The 23442-nt window shown below is 40.7% G+C and overlaps 1 long non-coding RNA gene across 1 annotated transcript; it reads right to left on the bottom strand.

The window, feature by feature from the left end:
- Positions 1–106: 106 nt before the first annotated feature.
- On the bottom strand, positions 107–23259 carry LOC134171104 (uncharacterized). Its single transcript, XR_009967479.1, has 2 exons — positions 22980–23259; positions 107–1238 (listed from the first exon to the last, which is right to left on the bottom strand). It is a non-coding gene; the product is annotated as an uncharacterized LOC134171104 (long non-coding RNA).
- Positions 23260–23442: the final 183 nt, after the last annotated feature.

The following is a 23442-nucleotide window of genomic DNA, read 5'->3' on the forward strand; positions in this document are numbered from 1 at the left end:
ACTTCTAAGCATGTTTAAGGATAATGATTTGGGTTGAGAACTCCACTAGATTCAAGCCTAACTTTATTAATTTCTTACACAAAATGAGCAGTTTTCTACACTGGAATGTATGCCAAATGTCAACAATGTTTTATTTAAAGGTGTACGCAAATTACACTTTTGTCAGACATCCGTAAATCCTTCTGAAAAGGTGTCTGAGTTATTGTGCATAAATAATTTGCACAATGTATATTGAGAGATTTTAAGTGTTTGGAGACAGATGCCTCTTCTACATCCCTGAAGAAAAATGGAGAATAAAAGTGTCTTTAACTGTTTAGAACAGATGGCAGGGCAATAAAACTGCTGAACAGCTATAAAGCAAGCAAAAGAAAATAACATCCGTCAGACAGGAGTCAGTGGCAGTGAGATGCACAAATACAGATATTAGAGAAAAGTTACTTAAGAGTAAAGAATGACACTTTTTATCCCACACATCACATTCTGTCAGGCTCTGGCTTTTTGGTCCTCCTGATGCCAGTCTCTGATCAAGCAATGAACAAAAAATACAGTTAATTGCTTTACTGAAAACAAGTCTAGCCACACCCTGCATTTATCCCCCATGGGCAGCAGAGGCTGTATGATGCAGGTATTACTGACTTCTTCACCCACCAATGCTGAAAACAGTGAACAGTTTTTGCTGTAAATTCAAAATACCCTATCATATACCCTGAGAAAATTGGTTTCCCACTCTTCTTTGTCTTCTGCTCTGACTTGCCCTGTTACCATTTCTATGCAGAACTGGAAGGATCCAGGATTCCCTGCCTGCGTAGCCAATGGCACATTCATCACCTGATGTACTCACGTGTGTGTTAATTAACAATTTCAGTGATAGAACTGTCCATATCTCTGCTCCTACCTGAACTACTGTGGCCTATGACAACTCATTTGCAGGCTTCTGTAAATAATATTCTTAATAGTTAATATTCTTAATCATTACATTATTATTTTTACAGTTGTTATCTCTAGCGCTCCAGAGCTTAGTGAAGAGCTGTAAAACATAACACTTTCAGGATCTCTTATTATCTGCTATCCTCAGACTTCGAAAGTGTCAGTAGAATTCTTAGATCCAGCCTCATCTATTCCAAAAATTCATGTGTCTCTGTAGGTCTTTCTGTCTTATCTGGGGCCTTGGTGTCTCTTCAAGTTCCTTGTGATCTGCATAAGAACTCTTCTTGTTGTCAGCTGTTTCACTGAAAACCCTGAAAAAGAAGATTCTCCATGAGGAATAAATCATAGAATCATAGAATCATAGAATAGTTAGGGTTGGAAAGGACCTTAAGATCATCTAGTTCCAACCCCCCTGCCGTGGGCAGGGACACCTCACGCTAAACCATCTAACCCAAGGCCTCATCCAACCTGGCCTTGAACACTGCCAGGGATGGAGCATTCACAACCTCCCTGGGCAACCTATTCCAGTGCCTCACCACCCTAACAGGAAAGAATTTCCTTCTTATATCCAATCTAAACTTCCCCTATTTAATGTTACGTTTCAAAGGATATTTTTAGATTTTGCAAGCCCAGAAATTAAGACTTCGACAAAATATTACGCTTTTAAGAAATTGAGTTTTATCAACCTGAAAAAGGATAGATTTTGACTAGATATTAGGAAGAAATTCTTCACTGTGAGGGTTGCCAAGAAAAGTTGTGGCTGCCCTATCCCTGGAAGTGTTCAAGGCCTGGACGTCCCTGCCCATGGCAAGAGGGTTGGAACGTGATCTTTAAGATTCCTTCCAACCCTAACTATTCCATGGTCCTATGACTCCAGAAACAGAAGATTTATGCACATGTCTTAAAATAAATAAATAAAATAAATAAAGAAAGAAGAGTAGCACTGCAAGTCTAATAGCAATGCATGTAAAAGTCTATAAACAAATAGGAAAGCTAGTTTTTCCAATTTTAATCAAATTCCAGGAGTAGACAAGAAAATAAAGTAGGAAAAGTAGATTAGCTACCTTAAGCCTTTTTTTTTTTTTAATGTAAAGACTCTTGGTAGACAAGAAGAGGTTTATTTATAACTGAAAGTATAATCTAATTGTTTAATCATTATTGCTTTGGTTCCACTAAGAGTGTGTAATCACATGTGTTAGCAATGGAAGGTGGTGTCTTTGAGGCTGCACAGAGCAATAAAAATTGTATGGCAATTCCTAAAGCAGTAGAGTTAGGCTTCTTCTTTCTTATAGAGGTACAGAAAATGTTTGTTTCTACTCTAGAAACTGAAAAATCTTTTCCCTTTGGTGGTTTCTTTAGAATTTATGACATCTAGAAGGCTTGAAGTATATTGACAGCAGGAGGGTTTGCATCAGCTGACTACACAGCAATGTCTACTGCCTCAGATCTGCTGATGCTCCATTTTTGGGGGGATTCATCACTACATAAAAATCAGACCTGTGAATTACGTCTGCTTTGAAACTGTTTTGTGCTTATCTGATGCTCCACACTACATCGCAGTGTTGCAATGACAGGCATTTTTTCCTGAATAAAACCAGATGAAAGTTCACTGGAAATGCAGTTACTTTGGGTTTTTCTTTGGGTTTCTCTTCTGAACAAGACCAATATCTTTTCCTTATTCATAACCTAACTTGTTCAGTACTCTTTACAAAAAGCAGGTATAGGATTTCATAGTGCTTTTGTCTACAACATGCATCACTTTTTACATAGCTACAGTTACATACTAAAAAATGGGAAAACAGCTTCCAATCAAGTCTGCCAAGTTCACAAACTTTGACTGATGACCAGAAGACTTGGCTGGATCCAAGTATTTTTCTTTCCATGTTGGATGTCAACAAACTATGACTCATACTAAATTCACATAGCCCCTAAGAGGATAATATTAATTCTGGCTAAAGTCAAATAATTCAAAGGTTTTATGTGTGAACAGGAAACAGATTCAGCACAAATCTTCTATTATAACTGAGATTAACATAGTGATAAGGGGGCCACAGCAGGTAAAGGCATGAACTGTTGAGCTGGATACGCCTAACAGTTTCTGAGAACTGAAGAAATGTCTTTCAGAACCCCTGGGTAGTACCTTAGCGTCAGTAAGTCAGTGGCAGAACTCCTACTGACTTAGCTGAACTACCTCTAACTGGGTGGATCTTCCTAGGTATTTAACCACAGACTTGCCTGGAATTCATCCTGGCAGGTCAGCCTGCAGGCACTGATCTTGAGTAACACAGGAAAATGAATTTGAAATGGCTACAGTGTCTATGCAGTACATGTTATCTACTGCATAGTGATTAAAATTTGTTGCATTGCACAATAACCATCAAGAACATACCCATGAAACTGAGAGTGAATAACTTTTAATCCTTCCCCATTGTGGCACCATTAAAGCAGAAGTAGCCTATTAGCTCAAAACATGTACCTTTTTCTAGCATAGATGCAAAATGTTTTAGCATATCACAGCAAAATTCAAGAAAAAGTGCACACTTGTTTACGTGACTGTATACTGAATATACAAACTATGCAATATTTCTTAATGCAGCTCTTAGTCACTAAGGAGAAAATGTTAAGACTGTTAAATGAAATCACAGTAACTGTTCACACTTGTAGAATCCTCTGCAATGTATTTCCTGAAACGTAGACATCCATTTTTTCAACTAGTAAATACCTTATTAAAGCTAAAGTATTTTCAGCAACACAATTCTGGTTTTCACCCACAACTTCTACTATTATTGTTTCCCACAATGAAGCCACACTGGCAGTAGTCACTTGCCCTTACCTGTGATGCTTTGTATGTCTGCACAGCTGAGGAAAGAGGGCTCCAGCATTCTTGGTCTCCTGCTGCTGTTCATACTGCCCCAGGCATGAAGAGCGTTGCTGGCCACTGATCTGGGAACACAGCTCCACACTCCTCTTTTCACAAAGAAGAGCAAAGGAAAAAGATCAAATTCAAAATCCTCTTGTCGTTTGAGCCTTTAGATGGGCATTGTGTACATACGTATTGAAGGTTATGTATTATGGCAGCCTTATAAAAAAAGATATTTTAGTGAGGGTTCGTTAAAAGGGTTCACTGATATGAAGATTTTTACCTCATCCCCTGCCTGGCAGTCATAATAAGTGAAAGCTCTACACTACCTATTACTAACAGGCCTCTCATTACTTTTAAATGATAAGGTTCAGTGTTTTATTTACAATTGTGGCTGATGCATTATGCCTATTTTCTGAAGCAGTAGCTGGAAATGCCCTACCCCTTTATGATTAAATGCTTGCAAAAATTGCTTCGCTTTGCTAGTAGAAATGGGAGTGGAGTGTTTGGCAAATCTAAATTGGCGTTCCACTGAAACACATTTGCGCAGAAAGTTGCAACAAGCGAGTACTGAAGCCATCCAGCCCCACTTCTGTACACCCAAATGAGGTTAAAAAGAACACAAGTCACATATATGTTGAAGACATATATCTCCAGGAGTATTGCGGCAGTATGCAAAAAAAAAGGATATGATGTCTTCACTATAGAAAACACAGTACTGGGGAGGTATCTGCAATAGCTGAGACTGAAGCTGCATGTTAACATCATGTCATGCCTATACTGTGGCCAGCTATCACGCCCTCTCAGCCCACACTTTGTTCAGTATAGACAGAAGCTCAGCTAAAATCAAAATGTACTTCAGTTCAAGAAGCACCCACATGAGCTGCGCTCAATAGCTTTCCTCTAGCTTTGCCAAAAGCCCATGCAGACCATATGTGGGGTCTGTCACTTTTGCATGGGACAGGGAGGACACCCAGCTATGTTTTCTGAACTCACAGGCCACATGACCTGCATCACAGTGACAATCTATCTCTGTTTCATTGATGACTTTTGCTGGACTGTGCTGTTCCTGCTGCCTTAGACCTTAATGATGCCCATTTTCACCATTACAGGTGAAGTGCCCACAGGACACCAGAATGCCAGTGCTACCAAACTGTGTCAGAGCAACACACGCAAGACTACCCAACACATCTTCACACTCACCAAGACAGGTAGACCCACAGCAAAATCTGGAAATGCATGGGTCCTACCCAGGTGCATGTTAGGTTATCATTCCTGGCTTGATGTCCCAGGAAGATAGCAGTGATGCCCTTGCCCTGCCGTTCACTAGCACTTCCCCTCTACTTTGCAGGCACCAGCCATGGCAGTCATCTAGTCTCTTCTCAGCACCTGTATTTAGCCTATCAGTATTTAACTTCATAGGTTACCAACGATTTAAACTCCAGAGACCTTTTGCTAGGCTTGAACAACGGGGCGCTTTTTGCAGAAAGCCAGTGTGCGCACACCCACTATGTATCTCAAAACTGCAAGCTGTGTTTTTGAACCTGGGAAGTCATGGAAGAGGCAGACTACTCTTAGGAAAGTAACCTGAAGCTAACAGATCCCACAGCCAGCACTGCCAAGATCTAAACAAAGGGTAAGTGGGAATAAATGAAATGGAAACTAAGTTGAAAATATGTTGTAACTAAAATATCTGCAGCATGTTTATGCACAACAGCTAGGGACTTTCCAGAAATATAAACCCTTTCCCTAAAGGAACTAATAAACAAAGACACAGTGGAAGGTCACCAGAAGTTATATAATTAGAATTAAAAGAAAAATTAATTCTCACAAGCAGTGGGAAAGTTTTTAAACAACCATGGGATACAGGCGAAGTATCTTTCACCTGAAGTTACACTTACAAAATCCTGCATCACATACCACAACTTTGAATAAATGGCTGAATAGTAATTTTACATGAAAAAAGAAGATGCTGTTTGGGATAATAGGACAATTCTGGCTGGGTGGGAGCTCAGGGCACCTCAGCTGAACCTGCTGCTCGCAGCAGGGCCAGCTCTGAGCTCAGACTGGGTTGCTCAGGGCTTTGTGCACTCCATCAGCTTCTTACCACAGTGGATTTTTTTCCCCTTCGAAGTAAGGGAAAGGGGAAAACATGAGAAGAAGCTTCTCTTCTATGTAGTTCACCAAGGAACTACCTAGACCAGGATCTTGTCTCCAGCAGTGCTCCACCTGCTTGGGCATCAAAAGCTGCCCTCATTCTTCACACACAGCCCCAAGACAGCTTCACCTGGTGCCCCAGAGCTGTACTGAGTGCTCAGCCCCTATCCTACCTGGTCATACCAACCTCGATTTTATACTGCTAAGGAGCTACAGCACTAGAATTTCTTTCTTTCCTTTCCTGGATTGTCCTATTCCTTCTTTTGTTTAATTAAAAAATGTACAGTAATGAGCTCATAGACCAGTGGTGCATGGTGTCTGAGCTTTTAGGCTTCAAATATGACAGAAAGGACATATTCAAACATGACCAAATTAAAAGAAGCCAAATCATTGCCTTATAGAAAATAACACAGGTCTAGCAAAACACAAGTTCTTGTATGACCTTCTGGGAGAGAAGCTTGCATGAGAGGAACACATCAAATAATTATATTTTTTCCCAAAAGACAAAATTCTAGGAAAGAATAAAAACTGATACTACAGAAACTATATGATCTTATACTAAATTTGGTCCTCCTGGAAAATATTAAATGCCATATTGAACAGGAAAAGGGGAACTTTTAGCATGAAAATGCTACGTATTTTAAATTAATCAGTAGATCATCAACTGCTATAGGAAAGGCCCCTAGCAATGCTGGAAAATAAGTACTTTTGTAGGCCACAAGAGAGACCTCCCCCAGAAACTTGAAGGGAACTATAAAAAACTGTGCTGTTCTGTACTTTCTCTAGGACATACACAATGTGGAACAGACATCTCAGAACCTGTCTTGTGCAAATGTCAGCAAGCTCACTCTGTTTGCCTTGGTTTAATGGAGGATATTAACTTCTGATGTGGTAAAAATGTTTACAGACATTATTTCTGAAAATTAAGTCACAGTATTTAGGGTAACTCATTATGGCTGCAAAATCCATGTTTTTGCATTGCTGTTACCTCAAATATATTTCACCTGCGTGTACAGACTTTATTCCCCAGGGGTTTGAAAGAAACACTCTCAAAATCACCATTAATTCATATTGATCAGTAGCTTATAGATGGGCCATTTATGAGACTGAACTGTCACGACTACAGCCATACTGCAAAGAAAGTTTGATGGCATTTTTCTTGGGTATGTCCCTTGGAGTTGATGGGTTACCCTGCTTCACTCCTAGCTCCCACCCAAGGCCTGGGATGGCAGTCTGCTACCTGCAAATAATGGAAGACTATGTCCCAAAGAAAAAGAATTGCTGGTCTGTTTTTTTTATGTGATTGATCTGATAGTTCAGGGCATAGAAACATAATATTCCTTGTATGTTGCTAGCAGAAAATTAATAGCCCCCTTCTTTTGCCACAAGGGCAACAGTGATAGCTGCCCGCCTAGTCGAGTCTGTCCCATTTCTCAGCTTATTTATAAGGAATGAGTTTGGATGAAGAGCATTTTTGATGCTATCCTCAAGTTGCATAAATTATGATTAATTCTTTTGGGACATTCACCCTTCTCCAAAACATATGCAGCATCATGCCACTCATCTCTGGGAGCTGCTTATTTTTACAGTTTTGTATGCCTTGCCTGATAGTACTCTGAAACATGTAAACATCCACTGAAATGCATTTAACAGCTTTCTTCTCGCACTTATCTAAAGCTTTAGTGGTCTGTTCTTGTTGTTCACTGCCTTCACTAATGCAGGAGTTATCAGTATGCCAAGCAAAACTGCTTTGCCATCTTGCTGTTATTGTAAAGCTGTAAAGTACTTAGAAGTCGGTCTGATTTTCCTGCTTTAAGGAATGTTACTGCATGCCTTAAATCAAAATGATTATAAGAGAACAATTCTTGCCTTGAAGAAACTGAAATCATACAGTATCGTGTAGACATAGTTAAAGAAAGGTACTGACACAAAATAGGCATTTTGGAGACAATTCAGTAAAAAAAGAATAATTTTATCAAAATCTAGTCAAATAAAACCTCTAAAAAACATTTTTGTAAATTAATCTTTATATATATCTGAAGATGAAGATTAGGTTTGAACACACAGATCTGAAGCAAGTGTGGGAATGAGGCTGGGTACATACACTGCCTTTCAGATGCATTTTGAATCTGCTAGATTTACAAGGTCAAACAGTTCTTGTACAGTCAGCCCTGCAAAGCCTGCCAGAGAGCTGTCAGGTTAGGGGGATTTCTCTTTTCTTTTTTCATCTTCATTAATTAAGATTCACAAGAGAGAAGTTTTCCATGTTCCAGCAGCAGCAATTATATCCTACTCTTAATTAAGCTAGTTAAACTGCCCTGAAAACTGTGAAGTGGCTTGAGAGTTTTTGACTGGCTTCCTGATTGCAAATAACATCAAATCTGGTCCCAAGTGCACTTGAAGGAGAAAATAATTTGTTGTGAGATCTTGGCTTATGGCTCTTGCCTACATTATGTATTTTTTACACAAAAATCCCGTTATAGCAAGTAAAGCCAAGAAGATACACACTTAATGTGCTGCTGAAAATAAAGATGTGAGGTCCCCTGAAGTATATTGTATGGTAATACATCCAAAATGAAAGGAGGTGATCCTGCCCCTCTACTGTGCTCTCGTGAGTCCTCACTTGGAGTATTGTGTGTAGTTCTGGTGTCCTCAACATAAAAAGGACATGGAACTGTTGGAACAAGTCCAGAGGAGGGCCATGAGGATGATCAGGGGACTGGAGCACCTCCCGTATGAAGACAGGCTGAGGAAGTTGGGGCTGTTCAGCCTGGAGAAGAGAAGGCTGCGTGGAGACCTCATAGCAGCCTTCCAGTACCTGAAGGGGGCCTATAGGGATGCTAGGGAGGGACTCTTCATTAGGGGCTGTAGTCATAGGATAAGGGGTAACGGGTTAAAACTTAAACAGGGGAAATTTACATTGGATATAAGGAGGAAATTCTTTCCTGTTAGGCTGGTGAGGCACTGGAATGGGTTGCCCAGGGAGGTTGTGAATGCTCCATCCCTGGCAGTGTTAAAAGGCCAGGTTGGACAGAGCCTTGGGTGACATGGTTTAGTGTGAGGTGTCCCTGCCTGTGGCAGGGGGGTTGGAACTAGATGATCTTAAGGTCCTTTCCAATCCTAAATATTCTACGATTCTAGGAAATCAACATTTGAAGATGTGATCTCATCAGAGGGAATGAAAAAGTTCTAATTACAGATGGGTCTTTTTACATCAGTATTGTGATGCTAACAGCTCTAAAAGACAGAAATAATTAATTTTAATTTCTAAAATATGTATAATTGACTTCACATACAGCCTGGATGCAAAATTTAGTCACGGAAGTCACCATTCTTGCTGTCAAATGCAGAAGAAGCTCTTTAAATATGACTAAAATCCTCAGACCAGTTTATATATTTAGTGATTTTTAGGTCTTGCTAAAGTGATGGTGACTATTTTTCAGGTTCTGCACCCTTCCAGTTTTGGAAGATATATTTGCTGTCAGTGTTGCATGTTTGCATAAGTATCTTATGACCACTGAGGCTCAGGTGCTAGGATTTTTTCTTACTGTAATGACCACAGTGTACAGGATGCACATAGTATCTGGCAACTTCTGTATCTGTCACTCCTATATATGTCCCTCCTTCTCCCACCTTCCCTTGATGGGTTTGCAGAAAATACTGCCTTTCAAAATACATTAAAAAATCAGTGGAAGCTCTTTAAACACTTGTTAACCTTATCTTTTTGCACATGCTGAGTATTATGTGGATAAAACCACATTAAATAATAAGAGTATAATGTGTGGGGAGGGAATATGAGGGTTTGCAGTGAGACAGATCTCTGAGGGAGCAAGCTGAAGGAAGAAATGAGGTGATGTGTCATGGCTGCAGGTAGACAGCTAGTCTTTGGCCAATGCTGACACTGTCTGTCTCAGCAGGATGGTAATATATCCAAACATATCTCAGCAGGACATGGAGAAATCACTGGAGGTGACAGATAACAGTGGGAGAAACTGACAAAGACTAAGGGGGAGTGTAGGGAAGGACAGCTGCATTTCACAGGGCACCAAGGGAAGGTGTGTGTCATACCTCACAAGGCCAGCAAGGCCTGGGGATCCACTTTAGTAATACCCTTCAAGGTTGAGGGTATCACAAATAGTGAAATTGAGGTGGGATGCAGCAAAACAAGGAGCAATGAGGAAAAAGGGATTAGGGCAGGCCTTGGGTAGAGATAGGGGGAGGTGGAGAAAGGGATGTAAAATGGCAGCTAAAAAAATGATCAAAAAAGGAAAGAATAGGGCAAAGGAAGATAGGGTATGCAGATGTTGTGATCGGGCAGTCTGCAGGTACTTGCAGAGCAGCCCAGCACTTGATCACAGGCTCACAGGACAATTTGGGGTGGAAGAGAGCTCAGGAGGTCTCCCCCCAGCCTCCTGCTCACAGCTCTGAGGTAAGAACTGGTTGCTGAGGGCTTTGTCCAGCTGGGTCTTGAAAACCTACAAGGACTGCCAAAACCAGGATGTTTAAACCATGTTGGTTGTCTTCACCTGCACTGTGTTTCAGCCCTGCTGCCGTGGTCTGGAGGCTGAAGGTGAAGGGGCACTTTCCATCCCAAGTAGCAGTTTGCCCAGGGAAGCTGTGGCCGCCCCATCCCTGGCAGCGTTCAAGGCCAGGTTGGATGGGGATTTGAGCAACTTCGTCTAGTGGAAGGTGTCCCTGCCCACAGCAGGAGGGTTGGTACCAGGTGATCTTTAAGGCGCTTTCCAACCCAAACCATTCTGTGATTCTGTTACCCATCGAGCATGAACCTCCCTTACCAAAGCTGCATGTTATATCAATGCGACCTGCCAAAACTGGGTTCAGTGTGTCCCAGGTAGCTGTCTGAAAGCTAAAGGATAATATACAAGAAAGTGGTTTTAATCAAGATATAAGCCATTTATACAAATCAGGCTGCATATCCAGTGTTTCCACATTTAGTAACTTGTGAGTAATTCTTGCCTCATTAAAAATTTTGATACCTAGTCATTTAATCACTCAGTTCTTTTCACTCATCAAATTAAGCAGATATAAACCCTATTTACTTACATTTCATTGTTGATTGACTGTTTATATGCATCACTCTGAGACCACAGTGCCAAAAGTGACCTCTTTCTCAGGCATCAGGCATTATGATTTAACCACAGGAAACATCATTCTTGTAGCCATAAGGCAGTACAAGACCACAAGAGGGCAGGTAGTCCAGGTCCTGATTCAAGACCAGGGAAAAGCACACCTAAAAATGAACGGCCTAACCTAAAGGCCTGTGGCTATGGCAGCTCCACAATCACCCATGCAGCCTCTTCCATTGCTTCCTAGCCTTGGCATGTTGTAGCACTGTTGGACTTGCAATCCCCAGATGTCCTCTGATTCTCTCTTGCGCAGGGACAGTGCTCAAGACTCCTGCCCAACTGTACCACCTTTTCTTTCCTTTTATCACCAGGATTAATGTGATCCCTATCTCAGGTTTCTCAAAATGCTTGAATTCTTACCTTGTTCCCCTGTGTTCACGCCTTCTTTTATCCAAGAAAATTCACGCAGGAGACACGGTTCTCTAATCTGGCATGAGCCACTAGCGAAGGTATGGCTGGGTCATCTCCACATCAGCCTCCACAGGGGCAATCTGTGTCCACACGGACTCTGCTCCTACACTGCTGTGCTTCAGGGCACGCATTAATGGCTTTTCCTTTGTAGATGTCTAGCTGTTTTTACAAGTAGTGCCAAACTTCATATCTCCAAAAAGGTTTTTCCTCCTGCCAAATTTATTTGACAATAGTCAATCATTTCAAAATTATTCATGGAAAATAATATACACTTTTCATTCCAAAAGTGACAGTTCTTTTGAAAATAATAAGAGCAAAAGATGGGCTAATGAGGGGTTTTTTTTTGCTAATGTTAAGTAACTAATTTCTTCACTGACTACACAAAATTAGATGAGTCCACACCTGAATATAACATTTTCAGCCCTCAAGCACCTACTTCTTCTATAATTTTAAAATCGTGGTATACGATGACAACTCTTAAAATAGTGACAGTCTCAGGCCTGGAGAAGAGATTTTCCAAACACTAAAACAAGAACTGATGAAAGAGTTACCTGTTCCACCAGAAAATATATTATGATACTCATTTTGCTTAAGAGGTAGTGGGGGTTTTATCCAGAATAACAAACCTGGTGTCAAGGTGTATTTAGTGCACAACTTTGTTTCTTATTTGAAAAAGCTGAGCTTTTTTTTTGTTTGTTTTGTTTTTATGGTAAAAAGGCTTGTTGTTTACACTTTGACTTCATAGCATTCCAGATCCAATAAACTTCTGATTCTCTTTTCTTCCCCTCTCACAGTGGCTGTTTGAAAGGAAGGCAGAAACTACAACTGCTGTGCCAGTACCTTAGATACGTAGAATAATCTGCAGTTGACAAATTTCATCGCTAGAGGGAAATCCATTACAGCGTTCTTCTCAGTAATGCTGGTAGGCACACTGCCATCCAGAGCTGCAAAATGTGCAACAGGCTTCAGTTTGGATGCAAGAGTTGTATCAGCCAAGAATGACTCAGAGACAACTGTTTTTCCCTTTCTCAGAAGGGTGCCCAGAGGAATTTCCTCCAGTCTCATCACATCACACCAGAAAACAAGAAGGAAGAGACTGGAGTAGAAGTGTTCCCATGAAAAAGAAAACCCCAAACTGGGCCAACCTTAGGAGTCCAAGTGCTCTGCAGCAGTGTCGCCAAGCCAAAACCAGGCCAGAAAGGTATCACCCTGATGACAGCACAGGAAAGGAGGCAGTCAAGACTATCTGCATCACCAGCCCTCAAATACAGACATTTGGAAGAAACAGCAGCATTTGGAGATGCTTGTAAAAAACACTTCCAGCTGCTCTTTCCCTAGCTAGTATCCACCTTAAGTCAGAGTTCATGTTGCTGTTGATAACCAAAAAAGATATAGAAGACATCTTGTTCTGTCCAGTTTTATAGGCCTGGGACCAAAAAGCTGGTTTGGAAATTAGTGGTCATAAGTGAAAAGCATGGCAAGTAGAAAGCTGGGGTGCTGTGAAGGCAAATATATTGCACTCTTGCTATAATTCTAGTTTTGAACATCTGTCAAAATCCATTTAACTTTCAAAGTTTCTTATTCTGTTCCGAAAACTGGAGTAGCTCTGTGTTTGCATGTTGTAAAAGCAAGACACAGTAATACATCATGTGTCCTAAGAAAGAGGCTTACACTATAAACACATACAGAGAAACTCATAGAGAAAACTCAGTCAGAAGGGTCGTTCTGGTCTCGTCTTCTCTGATCCCTGCCCATAGCAGGGCCAACCTTGAAGTTAGATTCAATCTTAAAATTAGATTAGACTGCTCAGGGTCACATCTAGTCAAATTCTGATTTAACTCCAAGGATGGACCAGGAGATGTATGCTCTTTCCACAATAAACAACTGGCTTAGATACAGAGCACAGGCAGCTCAAGGACTTCACTTTCTGAAGTTTGCAAAATAAATTAAGAACACTAATAGAAGGGATCATGTGAAAGCAAAAACACTCCATATCATTCACTAGACTCAGATCTGGGCTTGGATTATAATCTACTGTTCTGTAGCTTTTCCAATTGCAGTGTTTTAGTCTCACCCTAGTATCACAAAAATCATGGGTTTTTTTTCCCACTAGGAAAAAAAATGCTTACATTATGCACAGGTATGCAATTTAAGGGTTATAATAAAAAATATATCAAGATGTTTCCTTTCAGGTTTCCTCTCTCAGCCACAGACTCTGTAAAACTTCCTTTACTGATTAATAGACTTCTGGCAATTAAGCAGTCCAAAGTTTTCCTGGCGGGATTGAACCCTTTTGCTCTTTCTCGCTGATAAGCCTTTTAAAAGACCTGTAAAAGTAATTAGCTAGACTTTTTCCTAGATCACCCAGGGAAAATAAAAAAATCTTTTCCACCAGCCCAGAGTCGTCAGGTAGCAAAACAATAAAATCGGTTCATGAAAATGTAGGTTTATTTCAAGATAAGTTTCCAAATGTTGTGGCATTTGATGTGTACCACATTTATTCTGAAAGACTATGCAAAATGTTGATCTCTTGTATTGTAATATATTATTACTTCAAACTATGAATTGTTTTGAAAAAAAAAAATAGCACAGTGTTTAAAATGCTCAAAATACTGACTAGCTACATGAAATTTTTCAGCTAGGTATGACTCAGGTGAAATACAGGACCAGACTAGCAAATAAAGGCTACTGTATCTTAAGTCAAAGTCACTTCAGATGTTCTTGACCTTGGTGAAGGTCTCTCTTCACTACTGAAGGTTTCTGAGCCCATCCCTATCTCCATTCTTCATCCTTCACAGTCATGGCCACTGCAAACCTCTCACTTATGAAATAAGACTTGTACTAACATGCTGATTTGTAAACTGGGTTATATACCAGTTGCCACTGGCACAGAGGTGACACCTCTGGGAGAATGAGGCTAAATCCACCAGTATATGTCAGTCAAAGCTATCAGGCTCAGCAACACAGAGCATTAGAGCATTTGTCCTCAAATGAGAAAGAGACTCTAGATTCCTTCTCCCTATGCCTGCCCCTCATCTCTTAGAAGAAAAGTTTATTTCCACCTGTGTAGCATGCTGAGCCTCAGCCTGGCCATAATCTCAGAGGATGCCAAAGCCATTCCTCCCATATCAAGCCCTTGGGGACTTTAAGCAGAAGGACATCTATTTTATGGTTAGCATCATCAAGGTATCAATTTGCTCAGCCCAGTTAACACTGGGACCTCTTTGGATACACATACAGGTGCTACTGTAGTCATTGAGGAAACTTAAGTCAGACAGAAAGATTTTTTTGTGGATACTAAGAGACTCCAGGATTAAGAAACATTCAGGCATGATTTTCAGGGCCTTTAAGTTTCGGACATTGAGTGATACTTTCATCTGGCTTCTGACACCATCAGCAACAGTATATCACCAGTAGGTAGTAAGAAAACACCCCAATGAATCCTCCCATCCTGCCCAACAGTACTAAAAATTAGCATCTGCAGAAACTTGCCCACCAAACCCATAAAGGATCCCATACTTCTTTTGCAAATCTAACATGGCAAAGAGATCGCAGCAGATGACCCAACTTAGGCCAAAACAGAGAGAGAAGAGCCTCCTCTGGTACTGCCAAATCAAAATTCACCTTGCTGCCTTTGATGGAGACCAGCAATTTTCCCAAACACTTCCAGCCTTCTCTGCTGTCTTTGAGGCCACCATGAGTTGGTGGGTTTTAGATCCTGTGAAGCCCAACATAGGGCTGAGCTGGCAAGGGCTCTCTGGGCTGAACTATTTGCAGTGTTCAGTGTCATGACATTTTAGCACTGGAGGCTACATGGGATGCCTAGGCCAGGACTGGGCTTTGGATAACTTTCAGGACAGCATGGAGCATCTGGGTTTAAAAAATGGGCTGTCCAGGACACACTGCAAGTTGCAGCCTCATAAAGACAGCATAGCTGTTGCAGGTAACAGGACACAGCCTTGGCTTTGACTTTGCAGAGCCTTAGGATGAGGGTTTATCAGTCTTGTTTTGTCCAAATCTGTCTAGACCTGCTCAAGGCTTTCCTTTTATTTGGTTTGATTTGCTGCTGTGACAGCCATTTTTCCAATGACCAGGAAGCTATGCGTGTCTTCTTACAATACAACCATAGCTTTTATAAAGATGGTAGTAACATGCAGCTGTTTTGTATAGCATGAAATATTCATGACCTCAGCAAAATAATGTAATGCAGGCCTGGTGTGAAAGAGGATGCCCAAAGACGGGCTCACAGGGGGTGGTGTAAAGGAGTACAGGCAGAGGGTGATGGGGGCATGGGTTAGCCCTAAGGGCTGCACAGCTATAACCCACACACCAGTGGTTCACGAGAGAAGTAAAGACGTGAGTAGTTTTGAAGGTTTTCAATGTCGCAAGGCTTGTGCAGACAGATGTATTTAGGTGAAGGGCAGCAAGGGTTGCTAGTCACTGGCTAAGGCTGGAGTCAGATGGGTTCATAGCTCAGGTTCAAAGGGGTTTTCCAGAAATCTTAGAGCTTTGATTCCAAAAGGTCTGTCAGATGTGGCTAAGCTAAACCAGTGTCATTGACTGTGGTCCCTTCACATCTGCAGCTACATTTTTGCAGGCATCCTTAACTCTTACAGTTCAAGTTCTAATCTTGTTCAGTGACCCTGTGAAGGAGCAGAGCTCAGTGACCTGTACAGACATCAGATGACAGCTTAATTTGCCACCACCTTTTTATCCTATCAGTTTCCCTGGTGTATACCAAATGCCAGCTATGATGGCTGGCTTGACTACATACGTAAGAAGGAGTAGACTGGAGGTGAGTCTAGCGGGTACCACCAGCACTCCTGCAGCTTCTTGCCTCATCTCCTGCCACTGCCCAAATCTGGGGCTTGAAGCTTGGACAAGGGGTCACGCTGTGCCAACAGGCAGGGAAAAAGAGAGGGGCTGCCAATAGAGAGCCCAAATCAGTTCACTGTGTCCAAGACAATCTCACTTTTCCCTTGAGCTTCCTGCTCTCTGGTGTCTCTGGGCTTGGCTTAGGTCTTGGGAAATACATTACTCTGAACATTTTTCCTTCCAGTTTGGGTACTGGACTGTGACAATGCTCTTAGGCAACAGAAATAGTAAATTAAGCAGCAAACCTCCGAATGAAATTGTCATGCAACAGGGTCAATTTAACTCTTTTGCCTTGGACTCTGTCCCCTGACTGTTACCTCCATATGGTACAGAAGGACACAGTCAAAGTTCAAGTAAACAAGAGATTATTGGTGTGCTTGGGCAACTGGGAAGAAGAGGAAAGATAAATTAAATTGCTAGGACAACCGTAAAAAGCTTGATTGCTGTTAGTAGTGCAGGGCAATGGGAGAGAGGGGACAAGAGGTTTATCCAAGGTTTGCAGTGACAAAAGATAGGAGAAAACATCAAGAACAAAGCCTTTCCTACTTATATTTATATGAAAACTATTCTACACATAGACACTGAGTTAAAAAATTTACTGACTAGCTAGGAAAAGAAAGCTTTTTATCCTTTCTCCTTTTTAACCAAATGTAAAGACCTTGCTTACATAAAAAACCTACAATCACTTGTTTTCTGTTTATACACTTTAAATTTCAAATACTTTACAAAGACTAAAAAATATTTTGACCTATCATCATACTCCAGTTAAGCCCACAAGCCTGACATAACTATACTTTTCATCATCATAGAAAACTTTTTTAGCAGTTAATCAACTTAACAGTATTCCTGCAAGTATCCCAGCATAAGCTGCTCCCTTAGCACAACTTTATGAGGCCTCGCTTCTAAGGCCACTGGATTTCTTTTCATTAGCATGCACTTGCGTGACACAGCTGATCCTGGCATACCTTCAAAAGAAACTCCTCAGCAGCCTCTCACAAACCTCAGAGAAATGTTTGCTCTGAGAGCTTAGCAGTCTTCAGGGGTGCCTGTGAAAGGAGTCCCGCAAATAAAGCCACAGTAACAGAGAAGAAAAAACTATAGAAACACAATAGGCAGCCCTAAAGCATCACCTATGACCCAACCTTCTACAGCCGGACACTTGTTTAAAAACCCTCAGCTGCAGCTAGTAAAACTCTTGGCCACAGAGGGAGTCAACAAAGTGCCTTCAGCCATCAAGCCAGCACTGGGAAGTGCTGAGAAAACACACATGAATACAAAATCTCTTCATGGTGGGTGTGCAGCAATTTTCTTCCTCTGAAACTTCAGTTGAACCAAAACCCAAAAGTAAATCCCACTAAGAAGGAGGGAATTGTCAAGAAAAATCCCCTGGGCATAGACCAAGCACCTGCACAACTCAGAGCTCTGTTATTTCAGCAAGGTCAGTGGGAGTTAGCCTGAACTTATGGTCAAGCAGCATTTGGCTCAATGTTGTTTTTTAAAGGCACTGAGTTTTCTTCCTAACTTTCCACTGAAGGCCTAACTTTCCATTAAAAGCATGGTAAAACTGTGTGAATGGGGCTGAGTGGGGTATTTATACTCATCCCCCAGCTGCCCCTGCCTGTAGCATGCTCTGCATCACCCATGCTGGGGAGGCAAGAGCTTCGAAGGAAGAAAACACAGCAGCAGGGTTTACAAAAGCCCAGTAATCCCATATAGTACATATTTCTGTACTTTTATCTTGAAAAGGGCAAAAAATAACACATCGCCTCAAACTCTTAGGAATCCTTTTGTTCCTCACCGATCGTGTTGTCTGGCAACAGAGCTGCTTTGTATTTTGCTGAGACCTGTGTCTCAGCTGTATTCCGTCACAGCTACAAAATCCAGACACAGGTTTTGCCCCATGGAAGAAACCATTGAAGATTCAGAGGGAAGGTGGAAGAGAGCTATTCATTCTTAAATAAAAACTTGAAGAGAATCTTTCAAAAAGAAAAAGACTTTTCAGTGCCCAGTTCTCACAAAGGAGTGGATAAGCTTAGAACAGATATGTTTTTCCTGAGAGCACTTTATTTTTTTCCAGTTTTTAATAACATGTATCTATATATATGCATGTAGATAAACAAATAGGAAGATATTTAGGTCTTTTCAGAAACTCAGAACAATAACCCAACGACATTTTGGCATTAAGCAACCTTAAGAAGTAGCTTAGCTCTGTAAGTCTGTTTACTTTGCTCAAGTGTTTCTAATAAATACTGTCTCCTTCACAGCTGTACCTCTTAGAAGCACCACTACCTTGGCACTAGATTGCAAGAGGCTCAAAGTATAGATAGAACAAGTGAAGTGGCCTTGTTTTACCAGCACAAAGCCTCTCGAGAATGCAGCTCCACTGGTACAAAGCATCGTTAAGCTGAAGCAATGATGCTCATTTTAAAGGGATAAGCCTGGTCAATGCAACAAAGCATCACTGGAACACTCTGGAGTGAAGACACCCTCTGACACATGAGGACGCTTCAGCAGCCAGACAGTGGTGGCTTAGTAGAGTACAGGAGCTGCAATATACAAGAAGCAGGGCAGGAAGACTGTCACTGTCCAAAGATAACTCTAGAAATTCTCTGCTTTTGAAAACCAGCACCAGTGAATGTTGCAGGACACTCAGAAAGTGGTATAAGAAAAACAACTCTTACTTATTTCAGAAGAGTTTCTCAAAGTTTTCAAATCCATGTGCCTTGTCTTTGAAACCTTATTTTTATTTTACTAATTAAAAACTTTTTAAATTGTACTTTCCTTCCTTCTTCACTTTCCACTGCAATTTAAAGAGCCCTTATGAGCTCCATACACTTTCTGTTTTACTATGATACTTCACATCTCTGAACATTACAACTCACACTAGCATTAGAAACTGGAGGAACATTTGGATGAAAACTTCAGTATTTGGAATACTACCTTTTTATTTAAGTAATGTTATATGTTGGCAAACTTTTCATTTAGGATGGAAATCAAATCAAGTTCTGACCTTGTGAAGTCACTGTACCCTATGAAATTGTTATTCCTAGGGCAGAGATATGAAATGCCTGCACTCTGGCTTGGGCACATTAAATTGTAATAGAAATACTCAAACTATATCATGAAATGGAGAAATCAGAAGGATTATGATCAGGGTATAAAGTAGATCTTTTGTTACTGTCTTAGCCTCTTAAGCAAACAGGTTTCCGGAAGAAGACTATCCTTACTCTAGAGCACTTTGCCAGACCTTTGTTGCATAGACTCAATTGATCCCCCAAAAATGAACACTGTTGCCCCAGTTTACGAAATTTATTTGAAGTTTTAAAATCTAAAAACCACATTTTTATAATACAGAAATTCAATTTCTGTGGAAACCCCGTTTCCTTCATGATGTTTCTGGTCACTGATCTCTGAAGGTAACATCAAAGCCAAGATACAATCAACGAACACTAGAACTCATAACGCTTATATGAAACCTAGAAATCCTTTTTTATTGTGTAATAAAACAAAGCAAATTTAGCTGCCTTCTAACAGCATGGTATGAGTGGATTCAAAATGAGATTATTAAGGGAAGGTTTACCCAGAAGACAGAATGACTAAAATGCAGCGTGCCGAGTGGAATATGTACTCCTCTTCCTCACTTTTGAAGAACATTCCATAGCACGGCACACAGCCTCAGTGCACCACAACATTCACGTCTCGTGTCTCATTTTGTGCTCAATTTCAAGACAAAGTTTGTAGTCTTAATTCATTCTAGTCTTCAGATTTTTAGTTGTTCTGGTAATTTACATAGTAAACAAAAAAAACTAACACTGACATGTACAAATACAAATTTATAAGGGAATTCAGACTCATCCACTTGCCTGCAAGCCCTGTCACTGATACTGTTTTCAGCAGTGTTACTAGAACTACTGAGCACTCCAAACAAGACCAGAATCTGTTTACACTAGGTATTTTACATGAGTGAAGTCCCTGCAGCAATGCGTTTAAAATACGTAGATTTTTAAAGTACCAGAAAAATGTAGCTTGGTGATTTATTACTAATGTTAACCCTATGTTTTTTTTTCAATTCATTTTAGCAGTTGAGAGCAAGGTCATCTATTTTTGTGGGATTCACAATGAGCTTGTGACAACTTAAACAACAAACTGAAAGGTTCTGACATGCAAGTATGCGACAAGTCTGGAGCTGTGCTCTCATGCCTTATGCAAACCAAAAGCGAGACCCAGCAGAAACCAGTAAGGTTACACTTACAGGAATGATGCAAACACATCCAAGCTCACTCTAAACTAGGCCAGAGTTCATCCAGGCTGTAAATCTTTGTCCAAGAATAAGGGCAAATGTTCAAGCAGTTCATCTGTTTCAGTAGAAAAAAAACAATGCCGAATTCATAGAGGAGAGGAGAGCAAAACTCTGTGCAGCTTAGCAGTCAGGGTACAGAGCTCAAAGAAAATCCCAGATGAGAGATAACCTACGAAGACTATTTCTCTTTTCTCCAGTAACTGTTTATTTGCAGACACCAATTTACTGTGTGAAAAAGCATAATTTGTTGTGAAGTCCAATCCTGTTGATGTGTGTTATATATTACCTGAGATACCATCCTGGATCAAGACTCTCATGGGACCTGAGGCAGGAAGGTCTTACTAAGTTAGACTTACACATCTTATCTTCTAGATATAGAGCTTCTCAAGCATGTGATCATATAACCTTCAGGAAAGGCGCAATAAATTATCTTGCATGCAACTGAGAGTAAGAGCAGCCCACCCCCAGGAGCTGCCTGGGAGTAGTAAGTTAGCTTTAAATCTACCCACCCTAGCTTGTATTCTAGTAATTTGTTCACCATACCCTCAGGTCTGAAGATCTTGCCATGACAACAAAGTATATACTAGCCTGTAGTACCCAAATGTCTTTCTTACATCAGTAGCATCAAAAGGTAGTTCTACAGAATCGCTTAAAAATAAAACAAGGTTCTCTCATTCTAATCTCAGAAGCTGCTCATACCAACTTTCCTTTAGTATTCACAAATTGTTCAGACTGATGCAGAGAACATTACCCACTACAACACTACTCTGAAAATGGATCCAAACAAATACAAGTTGGGAATCCATTCAGTTTAAAAATGGACATATTTGCATGTTTCCAGTTACCAGCCCACCACTGGGCAAGCTTCTAAAGCAGCAGGCTGAGCTTTTCATTCACATCCACCCTCAACATGCTTGAACTAAACACACCTATCAGGCTTTTATGTGTATCCCTGCAAGCCATGTTAAAACCAGATGAGTGACACTAAAAGCATCAGCTGGCTTCAGAAATCTTTGACAAATATGACAGGAGAATGATCTTTCCTTATTTTCAAGTCATTTAGGAAAACACTCCCATTGCTTGGCTTACCCTCTTCTCTCTAACCACTCCCTTAGTAGACCTTGAAGCAGTTTCCAGAACACATTCCATTTAAAGAGACATTTTCTCACAGCTGACAAAACCATCCAATTTCAAACAGTACAGGGCTGCATTTATCCTGGATGTAAGTAGGTGGAACTCCAGGGATACTGTGAAGTGCTCTCGCCCTGCAATAGGACCAATCAATCAGCTTTATCCATAGACCATGGTCTATGGAAAAAGGCAAGATTTCTGTGGTGACTGTGCTACTGGGTACAGTTCCTGGATGCTGGGGTCCGCATGAGATCTGCCCAGAGATACCAAAACAACCTTCCCTAAGGTTTTTGGATAACTCTTCTTGCCTAACAGCACTATTCTCCCCTCAGTGAACAGAGCTGATGGCTCTTGTCAGTACATTCTCTGCCTAAGTGCAGTAAATGTTAAGACCCATAAACAAATTACACTACCCAGGATGAAAGCTAAAATCTATTTCTTATACATGAGACTCAGCAGTGCAACTGAGTCCATTCTGAGCTTTGCTCCAGCAGCTATCAATATAGCTGAGAAGTCGCATTTCAGTCCCCAATTTCAGAAAGCTGGCAAAGAAAATGTCAAAGATGATTGTTTTATGCATACTCTTACATGTAAGAAGATTAAGAACAAGTTTGACTAGTTTTCAGAAAGAGCAGAAAATCCAGCATTAATCATCTACCAAGATCCAATGTTCCAACATTTCTCATTAATTCCTCTGTTTGTCTGCCCATCTACTTCTAAGCCAGGTCATTCAAAACTCAAAATATTTCAACACAGAATGAATTAATCATGAGAAGTAATGTAATGTAGTATGAAAGGAAAGTAAAATTCAAGTATATGATCCATTAGTTATTAGCTTCAACTCAGATCTGGTCAGGCATCACCGCTAAGCATACAGGAGCATGAAGCTTCCTCCCATTCCTTGCTCCTTCTATGCTGTTTCTGAAATAGTTTTCTATGTTCAGGAGAAAATCGTGCACTGCTGTTATTGCTCCACATGTTTCAGTACGATGCTTTGATACAGCTCATTCTCAGAGTTTCAGTTAATAATCTTCACTACCAGCCTTAAAGAAAATCAGGAAAGACAGTAACAGTTCTGCTCAAACAGGACAAGAATTTATATGGTTCATTTACCCTCAGTAGAGAAACATTCAGAAAACAAAAATAGTATCTTCCCAATTTTTTTTTTAACCTCAAGAAAAATTGTGATCAGCTTCCATTTGCCTAGCTTGTAGCCACTTGCCAGTTTCTCTAGCATCCTGTAAAATCCTGACTGCAGCATAGCATTCAGAACTAGAGAAAGGCCAGTGTGCTTCAGCAAGTGAGCCAGAGAAAGGGACAGCTTAGTATTATTTCCATAGCAGAGGGAGCAAGTGAACAAGTTGTGCTGGCTTTACAGACACCAAGAAGAAGCCAAGGCTGCCTACATTTAAGGCAACTCTCTGCCACTATGTATTTCTTGTGCATAGCAGAGCATACAAAAGTTAAGGCCAATAATGCAGTGCTCAAGTAACTTATGGCAACATAAATATTATGAGGTTGTACAAGAAGACAACATGAGACATCTGATGTAAAGATTCAGCCACCAAAACAAGCCTCTCCACGCAATAATTAGTATTATTACCAATTAGAGCAAATATCTTTACATTTAGCAA

This window comes from Pezoporus occidentalis, unplaced genomic scaffold (assembly GCF_034315485.1).
Source record: "Pezoporus occidentalis ecotype Australia unplaced genomic scaffold, CSIRO_AGI_Poc_V1 ctg4, whole genome shotgun sequence".
Taxonomy (NCBI): Eukaryota; Metazoa; Chordata; class Aves; order Psittaciformes; family Psittacidae; genus Pezoporus; species Pezoporus occidentalis.